The 20,627-nt window shown below is 40.3% G+C and overlaps 1 protein-coding gene and 1 pseudogene across 1 annotated transcript in view; one reads left to right on the forward strand and one right to left on the reverse strand.

Annotated features, from left to right (window-relative positions):
- DACH2 (dachshund family transcription factor 2) overlaps nucleotides 1-20,627 on the forward strand; it is a 728,400-nt gene that overhangs the window by 391,795 nt on the left and 315,978 nt on the right. The window lies entirely within an intron of this gene.
- LOC118654260 lies at nucleotides 12,223-15,421 on the reverse strand (annotated as a pseudogene).

Consider the following 20,627-nt stretch of genomic DNA (forward strand, 5'->3'; position numbering starts at 1 on the left):
GTACCTTAATAATAAGAGCCTGTCTGCTAAATGCCCACAATTAAAGATGTAATATGAAATCTTACAGCAGCAGCAACCAGGTCTATTTCCACACAAGCAGGGGTTGCAGTTTAGATTTAAACTGCATTTAATTGCTCCACCTAGTTCTAGAAAACAGGTGTGCTGTGTGAAAAGCATGCATTTTATTGGCTTCATATAGGGAAGCTTAGGGAAGATAGGTGATGAATCCATCCTACTGCCACTGACTTACTAAACCTATCATCACTTTTTACTTGAACTATTGCATAAATAGATATAGTTTCTCTACTCTCCCCCACTATAGCACATCCTTTATGTAGCCACCTGCACAAATCTCATCTTTTAACTTCCTTGGATATAAACCCTCATTTACTAACTATTGTCCACAAGATGAAGTTGAAACTCCGTCGCATGACATAAAACTCCTTTCATGTTCTGGCTCTAATCTACTGTTCAAACTTTATCAACTTGGAATATAAATGAAGAAGACAAATTCTGCTGTGGCCTGTAGTACGTTTTTCTTATTTATCAACCCTTTCCTTGCTTAACTACCACCTCCTATGTTAAGTTCTCTTTGACACTGCCCATGAAAATTTAGTTACTCCTTTTTTTTTTTCTATTATAGTGCACTTTAGATTCCTCAATCATTCCACTTATTGTGTTGCCTTTTATGTTTGTTCACATGTTTGTCTCCATCTACTATCAGTTTTCAAAGCGTGGACCAGCAGTATCAGCATCAACTGGGGACTTGTTAGAAATGTGAATTCTCAATCTTCTGACCATATCTACTGAATCAGAAACTCCAGGGGTGAGGCCCAGCAATTTGTATTTTGACAAGTCCTGTTACTATTCAGATGGACAGTAAACTTTGAGAAACATAGAGATTGTGAGCATCTTGAGGCATATGCAAAAGCTTACTAATTAAAAAAATCTTCACATGGCATCATAGCACATAGTAAGTACTAAGCTGTACTTTTGAATGAAAGAGTTATGGGAAAATGGAATAAATGGTATGCAAAAATAGAAAATCTTAGAGAAAATGCACATAACTTTCAAGTTGCCCTTTATCCAACTAAAATGCAAAATATGTTTTCCCAATTGAGCAGTTTCTTTACATTAAATAGTGAAACAGTCAAAGATCATAAATTATTAATATGTCAATTCCTTCTGTGCAACAAAAGTTAAATCCCACAGAAGTATGCTTGTATGATTACTATTATTCTCTAAAGGTTAATATAGTTTTATTTTCTCTTTGGAAGTAAAGTTTTAGGTTATAACAACTTTGACTATCTTATGCAGTCAAGATAGTATAACTCTTTTAAATATTAAAATTAATACTCATTTAAACTCACAACTTTCAGTGATTCCTGAACATTACATGCAATCAGATATTGTATGTTCCTTGAATTTTGGCTGTGAGTGCTAAGCTTCTATATAATTTATATTATATTGTTAATGCATGAATATAGATGAGTAATGTATAGATAAATAGGACCAGTACAAATAATAGACATTATCAAACTACGATGAAGTCATTGAAAAGTACATTTTCTCTTAAAAGTACATGAATCTCAACTGTACAAATAATGTGTGTATGTTATTATCCCACTACATTAGTTATCAACTATGGTTGCTTTTTTTACTCCCAATTATTATATATAACATTTGTTTATAACATAAATCAACCTGAATAAACTCTTTATGGACTTTGCACATGTATCTTAGAAATAGAATGTATTTTGGGAGCAACTCTATCAGAAAAAAAAGGACAAATTCAAATGATATAGTAATTATTATTTTTAGATCTTTATTGTTTATAGGATTGCATATGTCCCTTTTCCCTCCTAATTGACTCTTCTAGCCTTCTGTAGGGGTATCCTGGTCTTGGCACGGATGGTTTGATCAGATTCGTGTTGGGAGTGTTGCCAGTAGCATGTATGAGAGGGCATCAGGCCCTTCCTCTTCTAATGTCTCAGCTCTGCCTGGTTTGCTGGCACTTCCTCTCTGTCACCTGTAGGGGCACAGATTTCCTGCACTGGGCTATTCCCTTTTGCCTCAGGTCACTACAGGTTGGGTCAGAAGCAGCTGTTTTGCAAGTGGGAAAGAAGGGACCTCCCTTGTGTTTCAGGTGGGCAGGGCTGATCCTCCTTCCTGGACTCACTGACCAGCCCCCTTTCTGCTCACCAGCAGAAGTTCTTTTAAGAAATACAGCCCGCCTTCCCAGATTCAGTGTTGGGTATGTCCTTCAGGCCCCTCCAGTGTAGGCTGGCCCTGAGCTGTTACGTGGTCCTTCCCACTGGTCAGGGGGAGCTTCCCAGGCTGCACGATGGTGGGGTGCTAGTGCTACTCTATCTGGGGGCTCCAGCCCCAGGCTTCCACTGCTGCACCCACTCCCCAATCTCCACAGCCAGTGCCCTTAGGACCTCCTCTCTCAGTCCCAGGCACTCCCATCTCACCTACACATCTGCAGCCTCTTCAGTCTCCTCAGATCCTTGGTTCTAATAGGTCCATGTCAGGGGAGGCTGCATTCACGTCTGTACTTTCAGCGCACCTCCTGGCCACTGGACCTGGCAGTGGAATCGAGCAGCTGCGCTCTAGGGTGGCAGTGGCAGCACAGTAGCAGTGGCAGTGGATGAGTACACAGCAGGGGCAAGAGTCTTGCTGGGTTAGTGTTGGTCCCACAATGGTGGCACAGAGGCCTAGTGGAGTCCTCCGTCAGGTGCACGGGATCAGGCTGAGTGTCTGCTAGGCTCACGGAGGTTTTGCCTGTGTCTTCTGCAGATGTGTGGGGCCCAAGTTTCAGTGAGTTTGGGTGGTGGCAAGGCTTGGCACCTAGCTGCTGCCTTTCCCCACAGCCTCCTCACAAGGAGGTCCTTATAAACACAAAAGATAGTGTGTCCTCCAGGCTGTAGCTGTGTGCAGAGAGTGGCTAGGGCTGTAGCAACAGCTCCTTGTAGCGATAGTGTGGAGTCCCACAGGTGTTGGCTGCAGGTGCACAAGTCCCAGCGGTCCAGGCAGTGTCTGTAGTGGGCGCGCACAATGTCTGGGCTGTGTCCTTGAGGCATACACTCGCTTGGGTGGAGTCCATGGTATGGGTTCAGGACATATCCGGGTCTAGTCCAGGTAGTGGTGAAGCTGGGTGTCTAGCCATTGCTGCTTCCTGCAGCCTCCTCCCAAGGAGGACCTTGTAAATCTGTCAAGATGGTTTGGTCTCTGAGCCAGAGCAGCACCTGGGAAGTAGCTATGACAGTAGTAAGGGCTCTATGGCCAGGAGAACCTGAACCATCAGCCCCTGAGATTCCCCGTGTGGTCAGACTGTACACCAAGCATTTCAAACTCATGGCCCCGGGCCTGATGCGGCCCACAACGAATATTTTTGCGGTCCAGCCAATATAACGGTATGTAGGAAATGTTTTAATAAAAATTTCGTAACTTAATTTTTACAATATCCTGTTATACATAATTATTAACAAACTACAATATTCGCTAATGACTGATTACTATAATCCTGTTGCATTCATTTCCCTTAGCGTCTTTTTTTTTTTTTTTTTTTTTTTTTTTTTCAGTTGATCAGCAGCCTAGCCAGGATCTCTAGCCAAGTTCTGGTCAGGATCTCCAGCGAAGTTCTGGTTAGGATCTCCAGCCAGGTTCTGTGTCCATGTTCTCTTGCTAGGTTCTCCAGCCAGGTTCTCCAGGTTCTCCAGCCAGGTTCTGTAGCCATGTTCCCTCGCTAGGTTCTCCAGCCAGGTTCTGTCCAGGTTCTCCAGACAGGTTCAGTCACCAGGTTCTAGTCAGGTTCTCTTGCCATGTTCTATCCAGGTTCTGTAGCCAGGTTCTATCTCTAGGTTCTTCAGCCAGATTCTCTCACTAGGTTCTGTCTCTAGGTTCTGTGGCCAGTTTCTGTGTCTAGGTTCTGTGTTCCCTTAGCGTCTTATGTGCAGGTACACCATTTCTCTCCACTAATACTAGCAGTGAATATTTTAGCAGCTGATTGCCAAGTCATTAGTCTTATGCTGATTTGTTTGGTGTGCACAACAGGAAATATTTCACTTTCGGAGAACAAGAAAAATAGGTTTATTTGCATTATGCTTATTAATTTGTGCAGTTATTCAGTGTCTGGTGAGTTAATGTTCAAGAAAAAATATTAATTTTTATTAAAATGTTCTATTATTTTATGTTAATGATTACTCATTTATTTCAGCCCTTTGTATTCAGCGTGTCTCTATCTAAATAAAACTATGTTTCTATGAAAATTGAAGCTTGGGGGTTTTTTTTTGCAGCCCACATAAACTTAAACCTTGTTTATTTGGTCCGTGTTAGCCTTTGAGTTTGACATGCTTGCTATACACACACACACACACACACATACACACACACACACACACATGCACACACATGTCCACACACACACCCTCTCTCTCCCTCCCTCACTCACACTCTCTCCTTCACTCCAGTCCTGCTGACAGCCATGCTGGAGTCTTACTAAATTTGCCATTTTAATTCTTTATGCCTATGTTTCTCTCTATATATATTTCTTCTCATTACAGCAGTCCATTTAGCATTTCTTACAGTGCTTGTTTGGTGATGATTAACTCTTTTAGTCTTTTTATTTGTCTGGGAAACTCTATTTCATAATCTATTTTGAATGATAGATTAGCTGGATATAATCTTGGTTTCAAATCCTTGCTTTTCATTACCTTAAAAACTTCATGCCATCATTCCCTTCTGGCCTGTAGAGTTTCTGATGAGACATCAGCTGACATCCTTATGGGAGCTTCTGTGTAGGTAACAAATTGCTGCCCTTAAGATTCTCTCTTTGTCTTCAATTTTTGGCATTTTAATTATGATGTGTCTGGGTGTGGGCCTGTTGGGGTTCTTCTTGCTAGGGACTCTCTGTGCCTCCTGAACATGTGTGACTTTTTACTTCACCAGGTTAGGGAAATTTTCTGCTATTATTTCTTCACACAGGTTCTATATCACTTACTCACTTTCTTCCCCTTCTGGTAGAATATCCAAAGATATGAATATTATTATTATGTTTTGTTGTCCCACAGCTCCCTTGAGCTGTACTCCTGTTTTTTAATTGTTGTTTTTTTTATTCTCTGATTGAGTGATTTTTTTTTTCCTACCCTGTCTTCTAATTCACTGATCCGATCCTTGGCTTCCCCTAAACTGATATTTATTCCTTCCAATGTGTTCTTTATTGGTGCTATATTATTCTTTTATTTCCGACTTTCTTTTTTCATAATTACTATATATTTTCTCACGATGTTGAGCATCCTTACCATCATTATCCTTAACTATATATCTGATAAATTTCTTATCTCCATTTCATTTAGCTCTTCTTCTGGATAATTCCCTTGTTCTTTCATTTGGAGCTTGCTTTTTTGTCTCCCCATTTTGGATGCCTGTTTGTTTGTTTTTATGTGTCATGTTGATCTGCTATAACTCCCAGTCTCTAGTGCAGGACAATGTCAGATGCTATTTGTGACTGGCCCTCAGTACTCTGTTTGGAGCTATCAGCAATCCACAGTTTGTGACTCCCTCTGCTGGGGCTGGGTGCTAATATGTGCACCAAGGTCTTCCTTTCCTAGCCTCAGGCCCAGAATTAGATCATGCAAAGACTCAGAACCTCAAGAGATCTGCCTATTCCTGCAGTCAGATTGTTATTCAGTCTTGATTAGTATCAGACTATAGATCACAGGATTGAGCAATAGTTTTTCCAACATGGCTCGGCAATACTTTCTGCCTGCAGGCTGATTGTTATTCTCAGTGTCTTAATGAGCCTCAGAAACTCCATGAGGGCAGGGGGAGGGCAAGGGTTTTTCCAAATAGGGTGGGCCAATTGCTTTCCACACCGTGGAAAAGTTGCCTGGATGGTAAAGGTCTGCTTTACCATCCTCTGCTGTATAAATGAATGACTCAGCACAGGAACCCAGGGTGTCTGCCTTTGGAGTTCTAACCCCAGAGCCACCAACCCTGGCTTCTGCTCAAATAGCTCCAGTCCACTCTGCCCTCACTCTGCCAGAGCTCAAGGTGAGTGGCTGCACATGAAATTTTGTGTCTTGTCTTTTAATGAAGGTTCCTGCTTTACTAGCCATCTCTCCTTGGCAGACATCAACCCTCCTGCTTTTCACAGCCAGATGTTCTGTGTAAACCATCTCAGGTCTGGTGATCTGGGATGGGGAACCCAGTTTGGAGTTTAGACTTCAGAGTTCTCAGTGGGAACACCTCCAACTGAGATATCCCTCTTGAATCTAAGCTGCTGTCTGTGGGAGCCCAACCAGTCCTTTCACATCTCTGATCCTCCTATCAGTGTTTACTAGTATACAGTCTCCACTTTCTGTCTTTTGTTATCAGGGTTCTCTCCAGCTAGTCTTCAGTTGATTATTCAGGGTGGTTTTTCTGTATTTTGTTTTCCAGTTTGGTCCTAGGATCATGTAATTGTAGCTCCCACTTGCTCCACTGCCATTTTGGAATTTTCCTCAAATTATAATGCAACCTTTTTGTTTTTTCATCTAGAGAATGTATAGAGGTGAGCAAAAGTAGGCTTATAGTTGTTTGTAAGGAAAAATACATGCAAGTTATGATTATTACAATAGCTTTACTATTATAAGTAACTAGAGGCTAGTGCACAAAATCTGTGCACTCAGGGGGGAGGGTCCCTAAGCCTGGCCTGCACCCTCTTGCAGTCCAGGAGCCCTCGGGGGATGTCCGGATAATGGCTTAGACCCATATATGCTGGCAGTCAGACATCCTCTGCTGCCGCAGAGACAGGAGAGGCTCCTGCCACCACCTCTGTGCTCGCCAGCCATGAACCCAGCTAAGGGCTTCTGGTTGAGTGGCGCTCCCCCTGTGGGAGGGCACTGACCACCAGGAGGCAGCTTCTGCATTGAGTGTCTGTCCTCTGGTGGTTAGTGTGTATCATAGTGACCGGTTGTTCCACTGTTTGGTCAATTTGCATATTAGCCTTTTATTATATAAGACTAGAGGCCCAGTGCACAAAAATTTGTGCACTGGCAGGATGGAGGGTGTCCCTCAGCCCCACTTGTGCCCTCTCACAGTCTGGGACCCCTCAGGAGATAACGACCCGCTGGCTTAGGCCCACTCCCAGGTGGCAGAGGGCAGGCCCAATCTCTAGGTGCAGCCCCTGGTCGGGCTCAGCTCCAGCTCCTAGGTGGGCCGGCTGAAAGCAGGTTTCTGGGGATTGTTTAGCTTCTATATTTGCAACAGAGTTGCTTAGAGTGCAAGCTCAGAGGCCGGCAGCAGCAGGGGGGGAACCTTGGCTTCCTCCGTCACTGGAGCAAGCAAGCCTCCTGTTCGCTTCAGCTGCCTGGCTGCCGGCCGCCATCTTGGTTGGCAGTTAATTTGCATATCTTGCTGATTAGCCAATGGGAAGGGTAGCGAAGTTATGGTTAATTACCATTTTTCTCTTTTATTATATAGGATAATACAGGAATAAACTGTGTTTCATGTACTCACAACTGTAAGCTTACTTTTGCCCACCCCTGTATGTGCTTTTCAGGAGCATAAAATAAGACTTGTGAGATTAAAATGTGTTAGCAATTTTTGTATATGATCAATACGATGTATTTTTGTGGATATGAATATATGTTCATGTCCATACCATGTGGTTACATTTACTGTGACTTTTAATGGGGGACATTTTAAAAATAGACTACTCTGTATATGTATGCAATAATTATCATAATGTCATAATAAAACCTTTATGTGTTTCAAAATAGTTTTATATTATACTAGAGGCCTGGTGCATGAATTTGTGCATGGGTAAGGTCCTCCCCCCCCCCCACTCCAGCCCACCAGGGCTGGCTGGCCAGGTGGAGGGACCATGGGAGGTTGGCTGTGGAGTGCACTGACCACTCAGCCAGCTGGGGGGGAAGGTCTGCAGGTGGTTGGCCGGCCAGCCCGATCAGGCCAATCTTGGGCCAATTGGGGCCAGCTGGCTATGGGGATGGATCGCGGGAGGTTGGCTGTGGGAGTGCACTGTTCACCAGGGGGCAGCTCCTGTATTGAGCATCTACCCGCTGGTGGTCAGTGTGCATCATAGCTACCAGATGGTTGTCTGGTCACAAAGGTCACTTAGGCTTTTATATATATAGATTTCTTATAGAATTCTCACATTACCTTGTAAGGCAGTCAAAGCAGATGTTATTCTTATTTTACAGATAAAGAAATCAAGACCATATATAAAGGAGATGATAAAGCCATCATTATAATTCAGGATGCCTGAATGTGGGTCAAGTGCTCATTCCACTTTATTATAATTCTTCCACATTTGAACAGATTCAATTCCATTCACTAAACATGTATGGATGATCTACTGTTTGCCAGACACTATGCTTGGGTATATTTGGGTATAACAATGTATTGATGGATGGCAATATTTGGATAGTTGTTAACTAAAAAGCAAACAACTCTAGTATGGAGTGATAATATAACAAAAACAGATGTGTTTTAAGCCAAAGCATATTGAAGACTGTGTAATGAATGAATAATTCACTTTGTAGAGTACTGGAGTTTGAACTTTACTCAGTAGGAAGCCAATTAATATTTTTTGAGCAAATAATGTTGGATTAGGAATTTTAAGCAGGTTTTTCTGTCAGCTAATAGGTGGTTATATTGGAGCAGAGAGTTAGGTCAGAGGAGTGTATGGAATTTGTGCTCTAATTAGAGTTTGACATAATCCAAGTTTGAGGAAGTAAGGCCTGAGCTAGAATATCAGCAGTGACAATAAAAAAAGAATGATGTGAGTGTCTTGCCCCATAGCTCAGGTGGTTGAAGTGTCATCCTGTACACCAAAATGTTACACTTTAATCCCCGGTCAGGGCGAATTTGGGAGGCAACTTATGGATGTTTCTCTCTTCCTCTTCCTCTTCCTCTTCCTCTTCCTCTTCCTCTTCCTCTTCCTCTTCCTCTTCCTCTTCCTCTTCTTCTTCTTCTTCTTCTTCTTCTTCTTCTTCTTCTTCTTCTCTTCTTCTTCTTCTTCTTCTTCTTCTTCTTCTTCTTCTTCTTCTTCTTCTTCTTCTTCTTCTTCTTCTCTCTCTCTCTCTCTCTCTCTCTCTCTCTCTCTCTCTCTCTCTCTCTCTCTCTCTCTTTCTCTTCTTGATTCCTGTCTGTTTAAGATACCCTCAGGTGAGGATTTTTAGAAAGGTATGATGTATGCATTCCTCATCTATACATAAGTGGAATACTGACTCTCTGCCTTGTTTATAAGATCCTTGGTAATTCCTATGTGCAGTTTTAAAAATTTCTACATATCTCCCACAGAGCTTGTCAAATAAAGTGCATTCATTATTGTAAGAACCTGATAGATATTTTTAACTGGGCATCTGTTTGAAATGTTCATGGTATTTAAAGTTGATGAGGTTGTAATGGCATTTATTCCTTTTTAACTTTAAGGTTGGATTTTGTGGCTCAATATTTTTAAAAATTTATTTGTTATTAAAACTTTCAGTGGTTAGTTTTAGTTGACATATGAATCAAGGAATGGAAAGATTAGATTGGAAGGTTACACTGAGTGTTTGAGTTACCTTCTTTTAGAGAAGCTTCCTAGCTATTCCATAGTTTATATGGATGAAAATGTGATGTGTAAAATGTCATATTTTGCACAGTGCTCATGTTTCATGCTTATTTGATGCCCTTGTTCAGGGTTCCTGATGGCTCAGTGCTGCTGTGTAGACCTATAGTCTAGATACTGTCTGATTACTACTTAATGAATATGATGATTTTATCATTAACACAGGTTGATATGTGTGGGTAGAAAAATAAATAAATGAAATACCAAAAATCCAAAATTATTGAGATGTGGATTTGGGAAGAAGTTAGTTATGTCAGTCATGATCACTCGCAATTTCACCTTCTGGATCTTTTTCCCTGTCTTCAGTGCACAAACTCATAACATTTTACATAAATTCATTTGTTTTTAAGTCCAATGTCATAAAGAGATTTTAGCCCAGTCTTTATTTTGTCCACAGTATACTAGGTTTGGTTTATGATGATAGTACACTAAGGCCTGTAACTCTCATTTTTTTATAAGCTCCACAATTGTACTAGGGAACTGTAGCAGCTCACTTTAATGTACAGATCTATAGGCTTTGAACTTAGGAACCACCCATGGCTTATGACAAAAGTATAATCTGAGGTACCGTCATCTCGGTTACTCTTTAAGTTCTTAATCATTTGTACTACCAAAAACAAACTAACCAAACTGAAATGAAATGAAAGTTTACCATTACTAAAAATGTAGTATGAAGTAACTGAAAGCCAACCTAGACCTCTCATCTGAGCTCCAGACTATGTTTACTTCCTTACTGGATACCTAGATGTCCAAAATGCCACTTAAAATCAACACATTCAAAGCCAAGTTCATTGTATTCACTTTCAATATTTTATCATCCTCCATGTTCTACAACCTTGGTACAACCTTGACCAAACCAGAAATCTGTAAGTCATCATTAACCTCTCACTCAAGTAAACAGTCAACTTATCTTATAGATTTTACCTTTTAACCCTTTCGTTTCTATTTCTTCCCCTCTTTTCATACCACCAATACCCTAAAAATACCCTTTATTATCTTCATAGGCAACAACTTAAGCCCTTTTAATGGATTTCAGTTGTTCCCTATATAATCCCCCTCCCCTTATTGGAGTACAATTTACAAACAATAAATCTTGCTAACTTGATATGTACCACATGTTGAGTTTAGGCTATTGTATGTGGTTATAATCACCACGACTAAGATATAAACCATTTCCTATCCTTTTGCAGTCAGTCCCCTCCCTTGATCTCAGCCCCAGCGAACCACTATTTTGCTCTTAATTATTAAATTTTTATCCTGGATTCAGGACCACAATATGTAGTCTTTTGCCTCTAGTTTCTTTTACTCAGCATAATCCTTTTGTGATTTATCCATGACATTGCCTCCATCAGTGATTCGTCAAATTTTGTTGTATGGATCTACCAAATCGTGTTTATCCATTCATTAGTTGATGATTGGCTTGCTACTATTTTTTCTATTATTAATAATAGTGTTATGAGTTTATGCTGCTATACTTACAAGTCTTTTGGGCATACGTTGTTTTTATTCTTGAGGAAAAGAAAAAAACAACTAGGAGTAAGATTGTTGGCTCATATGGTAAGCATATGTAACTTTAGAAGAAAACTGCCAAATTGCCTAAGTGGCTCACATAATTTGCATTCCTACCAGCAGTATAGGAGTTCCAGTTTCTCTACTGGATTGCTATTATTTATTTATTTATTTATTTTAAAATATATTTTATTGATTTCTTACAGAGAGGAAGGGAGAGAGATAGAGAGTTAGAAACATCGATGAGAGAGAAACATTGATCAGCTGCCTCCTGCACACCCCCTGCGGATGTGCCCGCAACCCAGGTACATGCCCTTGACTGGAATCGAACCTGGGACCTTTCAGTCCGCAGGCCAACGCTCTATCCACTGAGACAAACTGGTTTCGGCTATTATTTATTTTTAAACAATTAACTCACCAGTGAAGCTACCTGGGCATGGCGTTTTGATTAAGTTTTAAATTCAAATTTAACTTATTTAGCATATAGTTATTTGTGCTTTCTCTTTCTTTTTTTCTTTTTAACCAATAACCCTGTTTCTTTTTTTAAATATATTTTTATTGATTTCTGAGAAGAATGGAGAGGGAGGGAGAGATAGAAACATTAATGATGAGACAGAATCATTGATCAGCTGCCTCTTGCATGCCCTCCACTGGGGATCGAGCCCACAACCCAGGAGGGTGCCATGACCAGGATTCAAATCGTGACATCCTGGTTCATGGGTCGATGCTCAACCCCTGAGCCATGACAGCTGGGCCTTTCTCTTTCTTCTTAGGTTAGTTAAAGTTCTTCTTGATCTGACTTCATGATTTTAATTTGATTTTTTTTTTTGAAAGAGGGGGTGAGGGTAAGTGGAAATAAAGGGCCACAGGCAAAGAGCCAGCTGGGTCTGACTTCATGATTTTTTAAAAAGAGGTATCTCACATTTATTACTGAACCAACCTACTACTGCAGAAAAAACAGAGCAAAATCATGAGTCCAATAATTTTCCAAATAAAATGCCCAACTATCCAGACAACTGTGATCATTTCAATCATTTAAAGGTGCAGGCAACCTGGATACTGCATAAATATGTGAACCATCTCTCATGTGTGATTCCTCATAGACGCAATTCGGTTCTTCTCCAATGTCTTCTCTTCTCATTGTACCTGATTTTATTACCAGTTTTCATTCAAATCCATTGGGGAATGGGCTGATTCTGCTTTTGTTTCTTGGCTAGGAACATCTTGATCTTGTGGGAAGAAATGGCAAAGAGATTCAAATGCAGCACCTTGGTGCTGAAAGAGAGCTCTTCATGATTTTTTTTTAAAATCTTCATTGTTGAAAGTATTATATATGTCCTCTTCCCTCTGCCCCCATTGACCTCTCCCACCAGACCCTGTCTCCCACCCCAGGCCTTCACCACCCTATTGTCTGTGTCCATGGGTTATGCATATATGCATATGAGTTCATTGGTTGATCTCCCCCTCCCCTCACCTTCTCTCTGAGGTTTGACAGTTTGTTCAGTGCTTCTGTGTTTCTGGGTCTGTTTTTATTCATCAGTTTATGTTGCTCATTAGATTCCACATATGAGTGAGATCGTGTGATACTTATCTTTCTCTGACTGGCTTATACTCTTAGCATAATACTCTTCAGATCCATCCATGCTGTTGCATATGGTAAGAATTCCTTCTTTTGTAGAGCAGTATAGTATTACATTGTGTAGATGTACCACAGTTTTTTAATCCACTCATCTGCTGATGGGCACTTAGGCTGTTTCCAAATCTTAGCTATTGTAAATTGTGCTGTTATGAACATAGGGGTGCATATATCCTTTCTGATTGGTGTTTCTAGTTTCTTGGAATTTATTCCTAGAAGTGGGATCACTGGGTCAAATGGGAGTTCCATTTTTATTTTTATGTGGAAACTCCATACTGTTTTCTACAGTGGCTGCACCAGTCTGCATTTCCCCCAGCAGTGTATGTGATTTTTATTCTCATTTTTCACATTTCTTCTTCACAACTCGATGCTTGTGGTTCTCCTGAACATTCCATACTGCTTCAAACCTCCTTTACTTTACAAAAATTGATCTTTTTGTTTGAAATATAGTGTGCTCAGCTTCACATAGATAATTGTAAATTATTTAGTGCTCATTCCAGGAAGCTCCCCTTTCAGGGAAAGCTTTAATGATTTCACTTGATGTTTCCTTTTCCCATGCACCTTTCCATGCCCCACTGCCAGCTGTCCTAAATGTTCTGCCTTCATCCTCACTGAGTACCATGTGTAGCCCTTCTTATATGTGGTAATTACCTTTTCCTTTTTTCTTATTAGAATTAGTTTACTGAGGTCAGAGACCTTGAGTTTTATCTGTCTTTTTTTTTTTTTTTCGTCAAGCACATGAAAGGGTTCAACTATCATTTGAACAAAAGAAGATGAGGAAGGCATGAAGAAGGAAGAAAAAAGGAAATAAGGGAGGGGAAAAAGAAGAGAACAAGAATGACAACAGATAAAGATGTTTTCAGTAGTGTTTTTAAACTGAAGACAAGTGAGCAGAAAAGTGTTTGCTCCTAGAAAATGCCTGGATCTGATTCACTTCTAAACACTTATATCTGAAACTGGAAGCATAATTCTTTGAAAAAAGCTTCCATTATCATTAATCCTTTGGGGCCCTCTCATGTATTAGGAATAATTATAAATGGAATTGGTTGAAGGGATTCATGGGACTAGCTTTTTGGATATGAGTGTTGTAACTCCCAGAGGCCATATAATTACTTGCTTGGCCTACCAGTGGTCAGCAAACTCATTAGTCAACAGAGCCAAATATCAACAGTACAACGATTGAAATTTCTTTTGAGAGCCAATTTTTTTAAACTTAAACTATATATGTAGGTACATTGTTATTAACTTAATTAGGGTACTCCTAAGGCTTAGAAAGATCCATACTCAAGGGGCCAAAGAGCCGCATGTAGCTCGTGAGCCGCAGTTTGCTGATCACGGGCCTAGACCCATGTTATGACAATCAGTGTAGGCTTGTTTTGCCAACTCCTAAAATAACAGAATCTATGAATTCACTAGTCTCCACCGGTGTGGATATAGGAAGAGCCCTGAAGGTCTTTCTCTCATAGGACTCATTGCTCTAAGAAAATAGCCCTGTTGCCAGAATCTACAAATATACAGAAAACACTATATGCCTGCTCTATGCGAAGCTCCAAGCTACTATTCAAAATGTTCCTGCCCAGCTTTATTTATGCTCTCAGTCTACTTTTCTTTACACCATATTAACCCTACTTGAGTTACAAATACTTTTATCACTTTTCAGTAAAGCCATACAATAGGTGCATGCTTTAATCAGCTTTTCCTCAAAGGAGATTTTAGTAATGTCTCTTCTTCCCCTACTCTTCTAAGAACAAAATTCAGCATTTGCTAAGCAAAGTGGAAGACAAAAGTACTGATTTTGAAAAACCTTATTTTCCATTTTCTTATATGTAGAATGTGTCCATATGACCCATGTGTCTAGGAAGTGTGACTTAGTGCCTATTCCAATGCTACCTCTTGAATTAGGACATAATCCTACATTGTGTCATGATGGGATTTAGTTCATTCTAAAGAGTCTAGTACAGTGACACCTCACATTGGGTCATACACAAAATTTATATTACCCCCACAACCCTCTAGTAATCTAAACATATCAAAGAACATTTCAGGCAGCTGTTACCAAAATAAGTCTTCTTAAATAGCTCCACAAAAAAACTCTCACAATTGCTCTAATTTTTACCATCCGATTTTAAAATATGAACTCCTATTGCTCAGTGTTATGGCATTTAATTGGTGAGACCTCCCTTAGCCACTACTATTATTATCATGACACATTGATCTTATATTTACAAATTGAAAGATACACTTACAAATATTCCTCATATTAATAAAGGCATGTGCTCAAGCATATAGATACACATATTATTTTGAGATTTTTCAGTGTCTACCTTCTGTCTTTTCATGCCAATCTGTATATGCATGTGCAGGCATTGAGAGATGTACATAGATATACTTCACATTTAAGCTTGAAATGGGTATTTTAAATATTAAAATAAAAAAAAACCATAGTGTTACATATGGAATTTTGCATTTGTATCAAATATGTATATTTAATAAAGTTGGGAAATCTATTTTAGTATGCGCTTATGCCATGGCAATGTTTTAATACAAAAAGAAGGTTTTAGATTTAATCCCCCCAAACCTAAAGTCTTTCGTATCAGGAATGCATCATGTCCTGTGAGCACATAGAAGCTCATAGGACAGAGGACATAATAAAGATCCATGGTAGCATGATTTAGTGCAAACTGTTGGTCATCTGCAACAAAAGTGTGTGCCTGGGGGAGAGGACCATAGGTAAAATGAGAGCTTCTGGTCAAGATGGCATCACAAGTAAATGAGGTACTCACATCCTCCCACTAAATCACAACCAAACTAAAGAACAACCATCATTTAGAACAATCTGAAATCCAGCTGAATAGAAGTCCTACAACTAGGGAATAAAAGAAGCCACACTGAGACTGGTAGGAGGGGCAGAGATTTGGAATGGGCTGATACCATACTCAAGTGTTGTGGATAAAAATTGGGAGGGCTATCTTGGCTCTGAAGATCCCTACTGAGATGTCCCAGCCTCACACCAGATCCCCTACCCAGGGTTCCAGTGACAGGAAGAAAGATCTCCATAAATTCTGACTGTAAAAGCCAGTGGGGTTTGTGGCTGAATGAGATGAGGGCTCTGGAGCCCCAGGCATTCCTCTTAAAGGATTTGCACATGGACATACTCAGACTCACTCTGAGCTCCAGTGCTGGGGCAACATATTGAAAGGCACAAGGGGAACAGGGGTAGGAAATGAAATGTCTGGCATCAGGATGAGAGTTGGAGGGAAGCTTTCCCAGCCAGAAGTGCTGGCAGAGGCAATTGTTACTTTGCTGAGCACTCCCTCCACATAGCGAGCAGACGGGCACCATATGTGAGTCTCCATCAACCAGGCTAATACTGTTTATCCCACCCTGGTGATTATCTGAGACTCCATATATCCCACCCTACCCAACTTCAGGTTCTCCCAATCTGTTTCCAGTAGCTTTTCCATAGGAATAGCTAGTCTTGAATAATGGTTCACATTTTCCAAAAAAAATCTCTCAAACAAGCAGCATCTAGCTTTGGCTTGCCCCATATGTCTCATTAAGTGGCCTCAGGTCTGGCACTAGTGGAAGCCAGGCTGAGTTGGCAACTTGGCCTCTCTTGGGTACCTCCAAGCCCAGCAAAAGTAGCAGCCATCTGTAAATTTTGTGTAGCTCATGCCAGGTGGCACTGGGTAGAACACAGGTAATGGCTGACATTTGCCTGCATCTCCCAGGAGGCTCTAGAGCCAGTGTACCCAGTGTATAGCTTCAGACCACGTGGATACACCACATAACCACTTCCACAAGTGAATCTTCATGACAGACCTGCTCAAATAATTCCTGCTTTGTGCAGTGAGCCCCTGCTGAGCTGGTCATCCACAGCGGCTGCAGCCAGTCGTTGCAACTGATTGATCTGAAGGTAAATCCCTCCTATTGATGTGACAACAAAAATCAAGGCTCAACTACAACAGGAAGGTGCACATAGCCCACATGAGGGGTGCACTTGGAGTGCCCAGATTTGGTGATCATAGAAGCTGTGCCACTGGATCCTACAAAATATCTACTATATAAGGCCACTCTACCAAGCCCAGGAGACATAGTGGCTTTACCTAATACATAGAGACAAGGAGGGTGCCAAAATGAGGATACAAAGAAGTATGTTCCAAATGAAAGAACTGAAAAAAGCTCCAGAAAAAATACTAAACAAAATGGAGACAGGTAACCTACCAAGCATAGAGTTCAAAACACTGGTTATAGGATGCTCAATGAACTTAGGGGAAAAGTAGATGAACCTAGTGAGAGCTTCAACAAAGAGATAGGAGATATAAGGATGGAACTTGAAGACATAAAAAGAATCAGTCAGAAGTTAAGAATACATTCATTGAAATGAAGAAAACATTACAGGGAATCAACAGTGAAGAAGAGAACAAAAATATACCCCCAAATGAAGATAGTACTGTATAAAGAGCCTCTGGGAAAACTTCAAGTGTACCAATACTTGCATCATGGGGTTGCCAAATAGAGAAGAGAGAGAAAGGAATTGAAAACCTATGTGAAAAAATAAAGATGAAAGACTTCACTAAGCTGGTAACAGAAATAAACATGCAAGTGAAGAAGTGCAGAGTGTCCCAAATAAGATGAGCCCTAAGAGGCCCACACCAAGACACACATGATAATTAAAACACCAAAGGTTAGAGACAAAGAGAGACTGTTAGAAGCAACAAGAGAAAAGTAGTTAGTTACCTACAAGGGAAGTCTCATAAGACTGCCAGATGATTTCTCAACAGAACCTTTGCAGAACAGAAGGGATTGACAAGAAATGTTCAAAGTGATGAAAAGCAAGGACCTACCACCAAGATTACTCAAGAAAGCTATCATTTAGAATCAATGGACACATAGATTCCCAGTCAAGTAAAAGCTAAAGTTGTCCAACACCACCAAACCAATATCACATAAATTTTCTTTAAGAAGTGGAAGGAAAAAAGAGAACAATATTAATAATAAAATGTCAATAAATACATATATATCAATGAATCTAAAAAATAATGATAACTGAAGAAGCAGAACAGACTCATAGATACAGCGAACATTTGATGGTTGCCAGATGAGAGAAGGATTGGAGGGATGTGTGAAACAGGTGAAGGGATTAGGAAGTACAAATTGGTAGTTACAGAATAGTCATGGGGATGTGAAGTACAGCATAGGGAATATAGTTAATAATATTATAATTACTCTACTAGTATATAGTGTCAGAAGGGTACAAGATTTATTGGGATGATCACTTAGCAAGTTATGTAATGTCTACTCACTGGGATGTACACTGAACCTAATATAATATTCCATGTCAAATTGTAATTTAAAAATTTTAAAAATGATTAAAAAATAAAGTAAATGATTTTTTGGGGGGTACAGGCAGGTAAATTGTTATTTATTTTTAAAAATTGCACATTTTATTATGTGAAGCCCTGAAAGCATAAAAGTTTGAAGGGTGAGATTATGATAAAATATTTAAACACACTGCTTTTCCCTGTCATTTTATTTACAGGCCTTCAGGACCTGATAAGTATTTCTTCTTTTCTTCATGAAACTACCAAACATAAGTTTTGACATGTTTCATTTCTACATTCAATACCACCATTGCCAAAGATGTCCTATACTTTCAAATATTAAAGAATGATTAAGATAGGTAACCAAGGAGGCAAGGAAGGCTGAGCAGAAGCCTTCTTTTATACTCAGTTAATTATTTTTTCTTTATTTAAAACTAGAGGCCCAGTGCACGAAATTTCTGCACTGGGGGAGTGGGGGATCTCTCTGCCTGGATTGCAAGAGGGCACAGGCCAGGCCGAGGAACCACACCAGTGCACAATCGGGGCCGGAGAGGGACACAGGAGGTTGGCCAGCCAGGGAGGGGCCATGGGAGGGCTCCAGGGCATGTCCAGCCCATCTCACTCAGTCCAAATCGTCTGGACCCCAGCAGCAATCTAACCTACCAGTCAGAGCATCTGCCTCCTGGTGGTCAGTGCACATCAGAGCGAGTGGTTGAGCAGCCTGAGCATATCATTAGCATATTATGCTTTGATTGGTTGAATGGCTGACTGGACGACTAGACACTTAACATAGTAGGCTTTTATTATATAGGATATCTTTGTTATTAGCTGACAGGAGAACAATAAACCTCAAATTAAAAGAACACTCTCATGATAAAACACAAATAGCACATAAACATTTAATACCTAATAATTATTTTGATTAAAATGTAATAGTTCTTCTTAAATCAATATGAGAAATAAGTGAGAAATGTATTTATTTAATTGAGGGAAGGAATTTTTTAATCTGAATGTGATTCACTGGTTTGCTGATGTGCCATGTTGGGCATTTGCTGGTAAAGATCTATGCTTTCATTATAAACATTACTTTAGTGAGCTTTAAAAATAATCTATGAATACTGATGCCAACTTTAAACTTTTTCTATAATAGGTTTGGTGCTTGAGAGTAATTTTTTCTTTACAAATTTTAATGACCAAAAAATTGATCTGGCTTGCTTTAGAGTTACAGCAAATTAGAACAAATTGTTAATTATGTTCATTGGCAATTTGGGGGTAGGGGGTGCTTAAAAACCACAAACAATGACTATGATTCCAATAAAAGTTGGCAAGTGATTCATCCAGAATTTTAGTTAGATTGTACGTGCCATTTAACAGAGTGGCCTATGGAGATATAATCTTGAGGAAGACTCTACCTAATTTTCAAATGCATTTTATGTGATGATCTTAGCCTTTTCTTAAACTTCACTATAATATTTTATTTCATCATAACAGAATTTCCTAAATCCTGAATCTTTCTTATGCCTAGAAAGGGATGGGTAATTATCCTATATAATAAAAGGGTAATATGCAAATTGACCCTAACAGCAGAACAACTGGGAATGACTGGTCACTATGACACACACTGACCACCAGGGGGCAGATGCTCAATGCAGTAGCTGCCCCCTGGTGGTCAGGGTGCTCCCACAGGGGGAGCTCTGCTTAGCCACAAGCCAGGCTGATGACTGCCAGCACATTGGTGGTAGTGGGAGCCTCTCCTGCCTCCTCAGCAGCACTAAGGATGTCCGACTGCAGCTTAGGCCTGCTCCCCACTGGCAAGTGGACATCCCCCGAGGACTCTCGGGCTGCCAGAGGGATGTCTGACTGCCATCTTAGGCCCAATCTCCTGGGGAGCGGGCCTAAGCCAGCAGGTGGACATCCCCCAAGGGGTCCCAGACTGTGAGAGTGCACAGGCCGGGCTGAGGGACACCTCCCCCCAGGCCTCTAGTTGAGGTAATAAAAGAAAACCACATTATAACACATTAGAAATACAAGGCTACTCACAAAAATAATGCACAATAAGTAATTGTTTATTGAATTGCAATATTAGAGAGAAATTCCTGTGTACTTTGACATTAGGGTATGGCTATTCAGTTCATCTAGGCTTCACTCCATTAAAATATGGCCCAGGGTGTAAGACTTTTAGGGCAGTTAGTTACATGCTCATAGATTGTATCCCCCTTCAACTAGCTATTTTACAAATATCTGGTAATGGTCACAGAAAAATGGGTTGTATAAACTATAAATGGAACAATTAAAATCTATCTCCATTACTATGGAAAACCACATACTATTTTCACATATGTGCATACAGAAGCACAATGAACCTACACAGTGTTACTTTTTTTAAAAATATATTTTTTATTGATTTTTTACAGAGAGGAAGGGAGAGGGATAGAGAGTTAGAAACATTGATGAGAGAGAAACATCGATCAGCTGCCTCCCGCACACCTCCCACTGGGGATGTGCCCACAACCAAGGTACATGCCCTTGACCGGAATCGAAC

This window comes from Myotis myotis, unplaced genomic scaffold (assembly GCF_014108235.1).
Source record: "Myotis myotis isolate mMyoMyo1 unplaced genomic scaffold, mMyoMyo1.p scaffold_m19_p_4, whole genome shotgun sequence".
NCBI lineage: Eukaryota > Metazoa > Chordata > Mammalia > Chiroptera > Vespertilionidae > Myotis > Myotis myotis.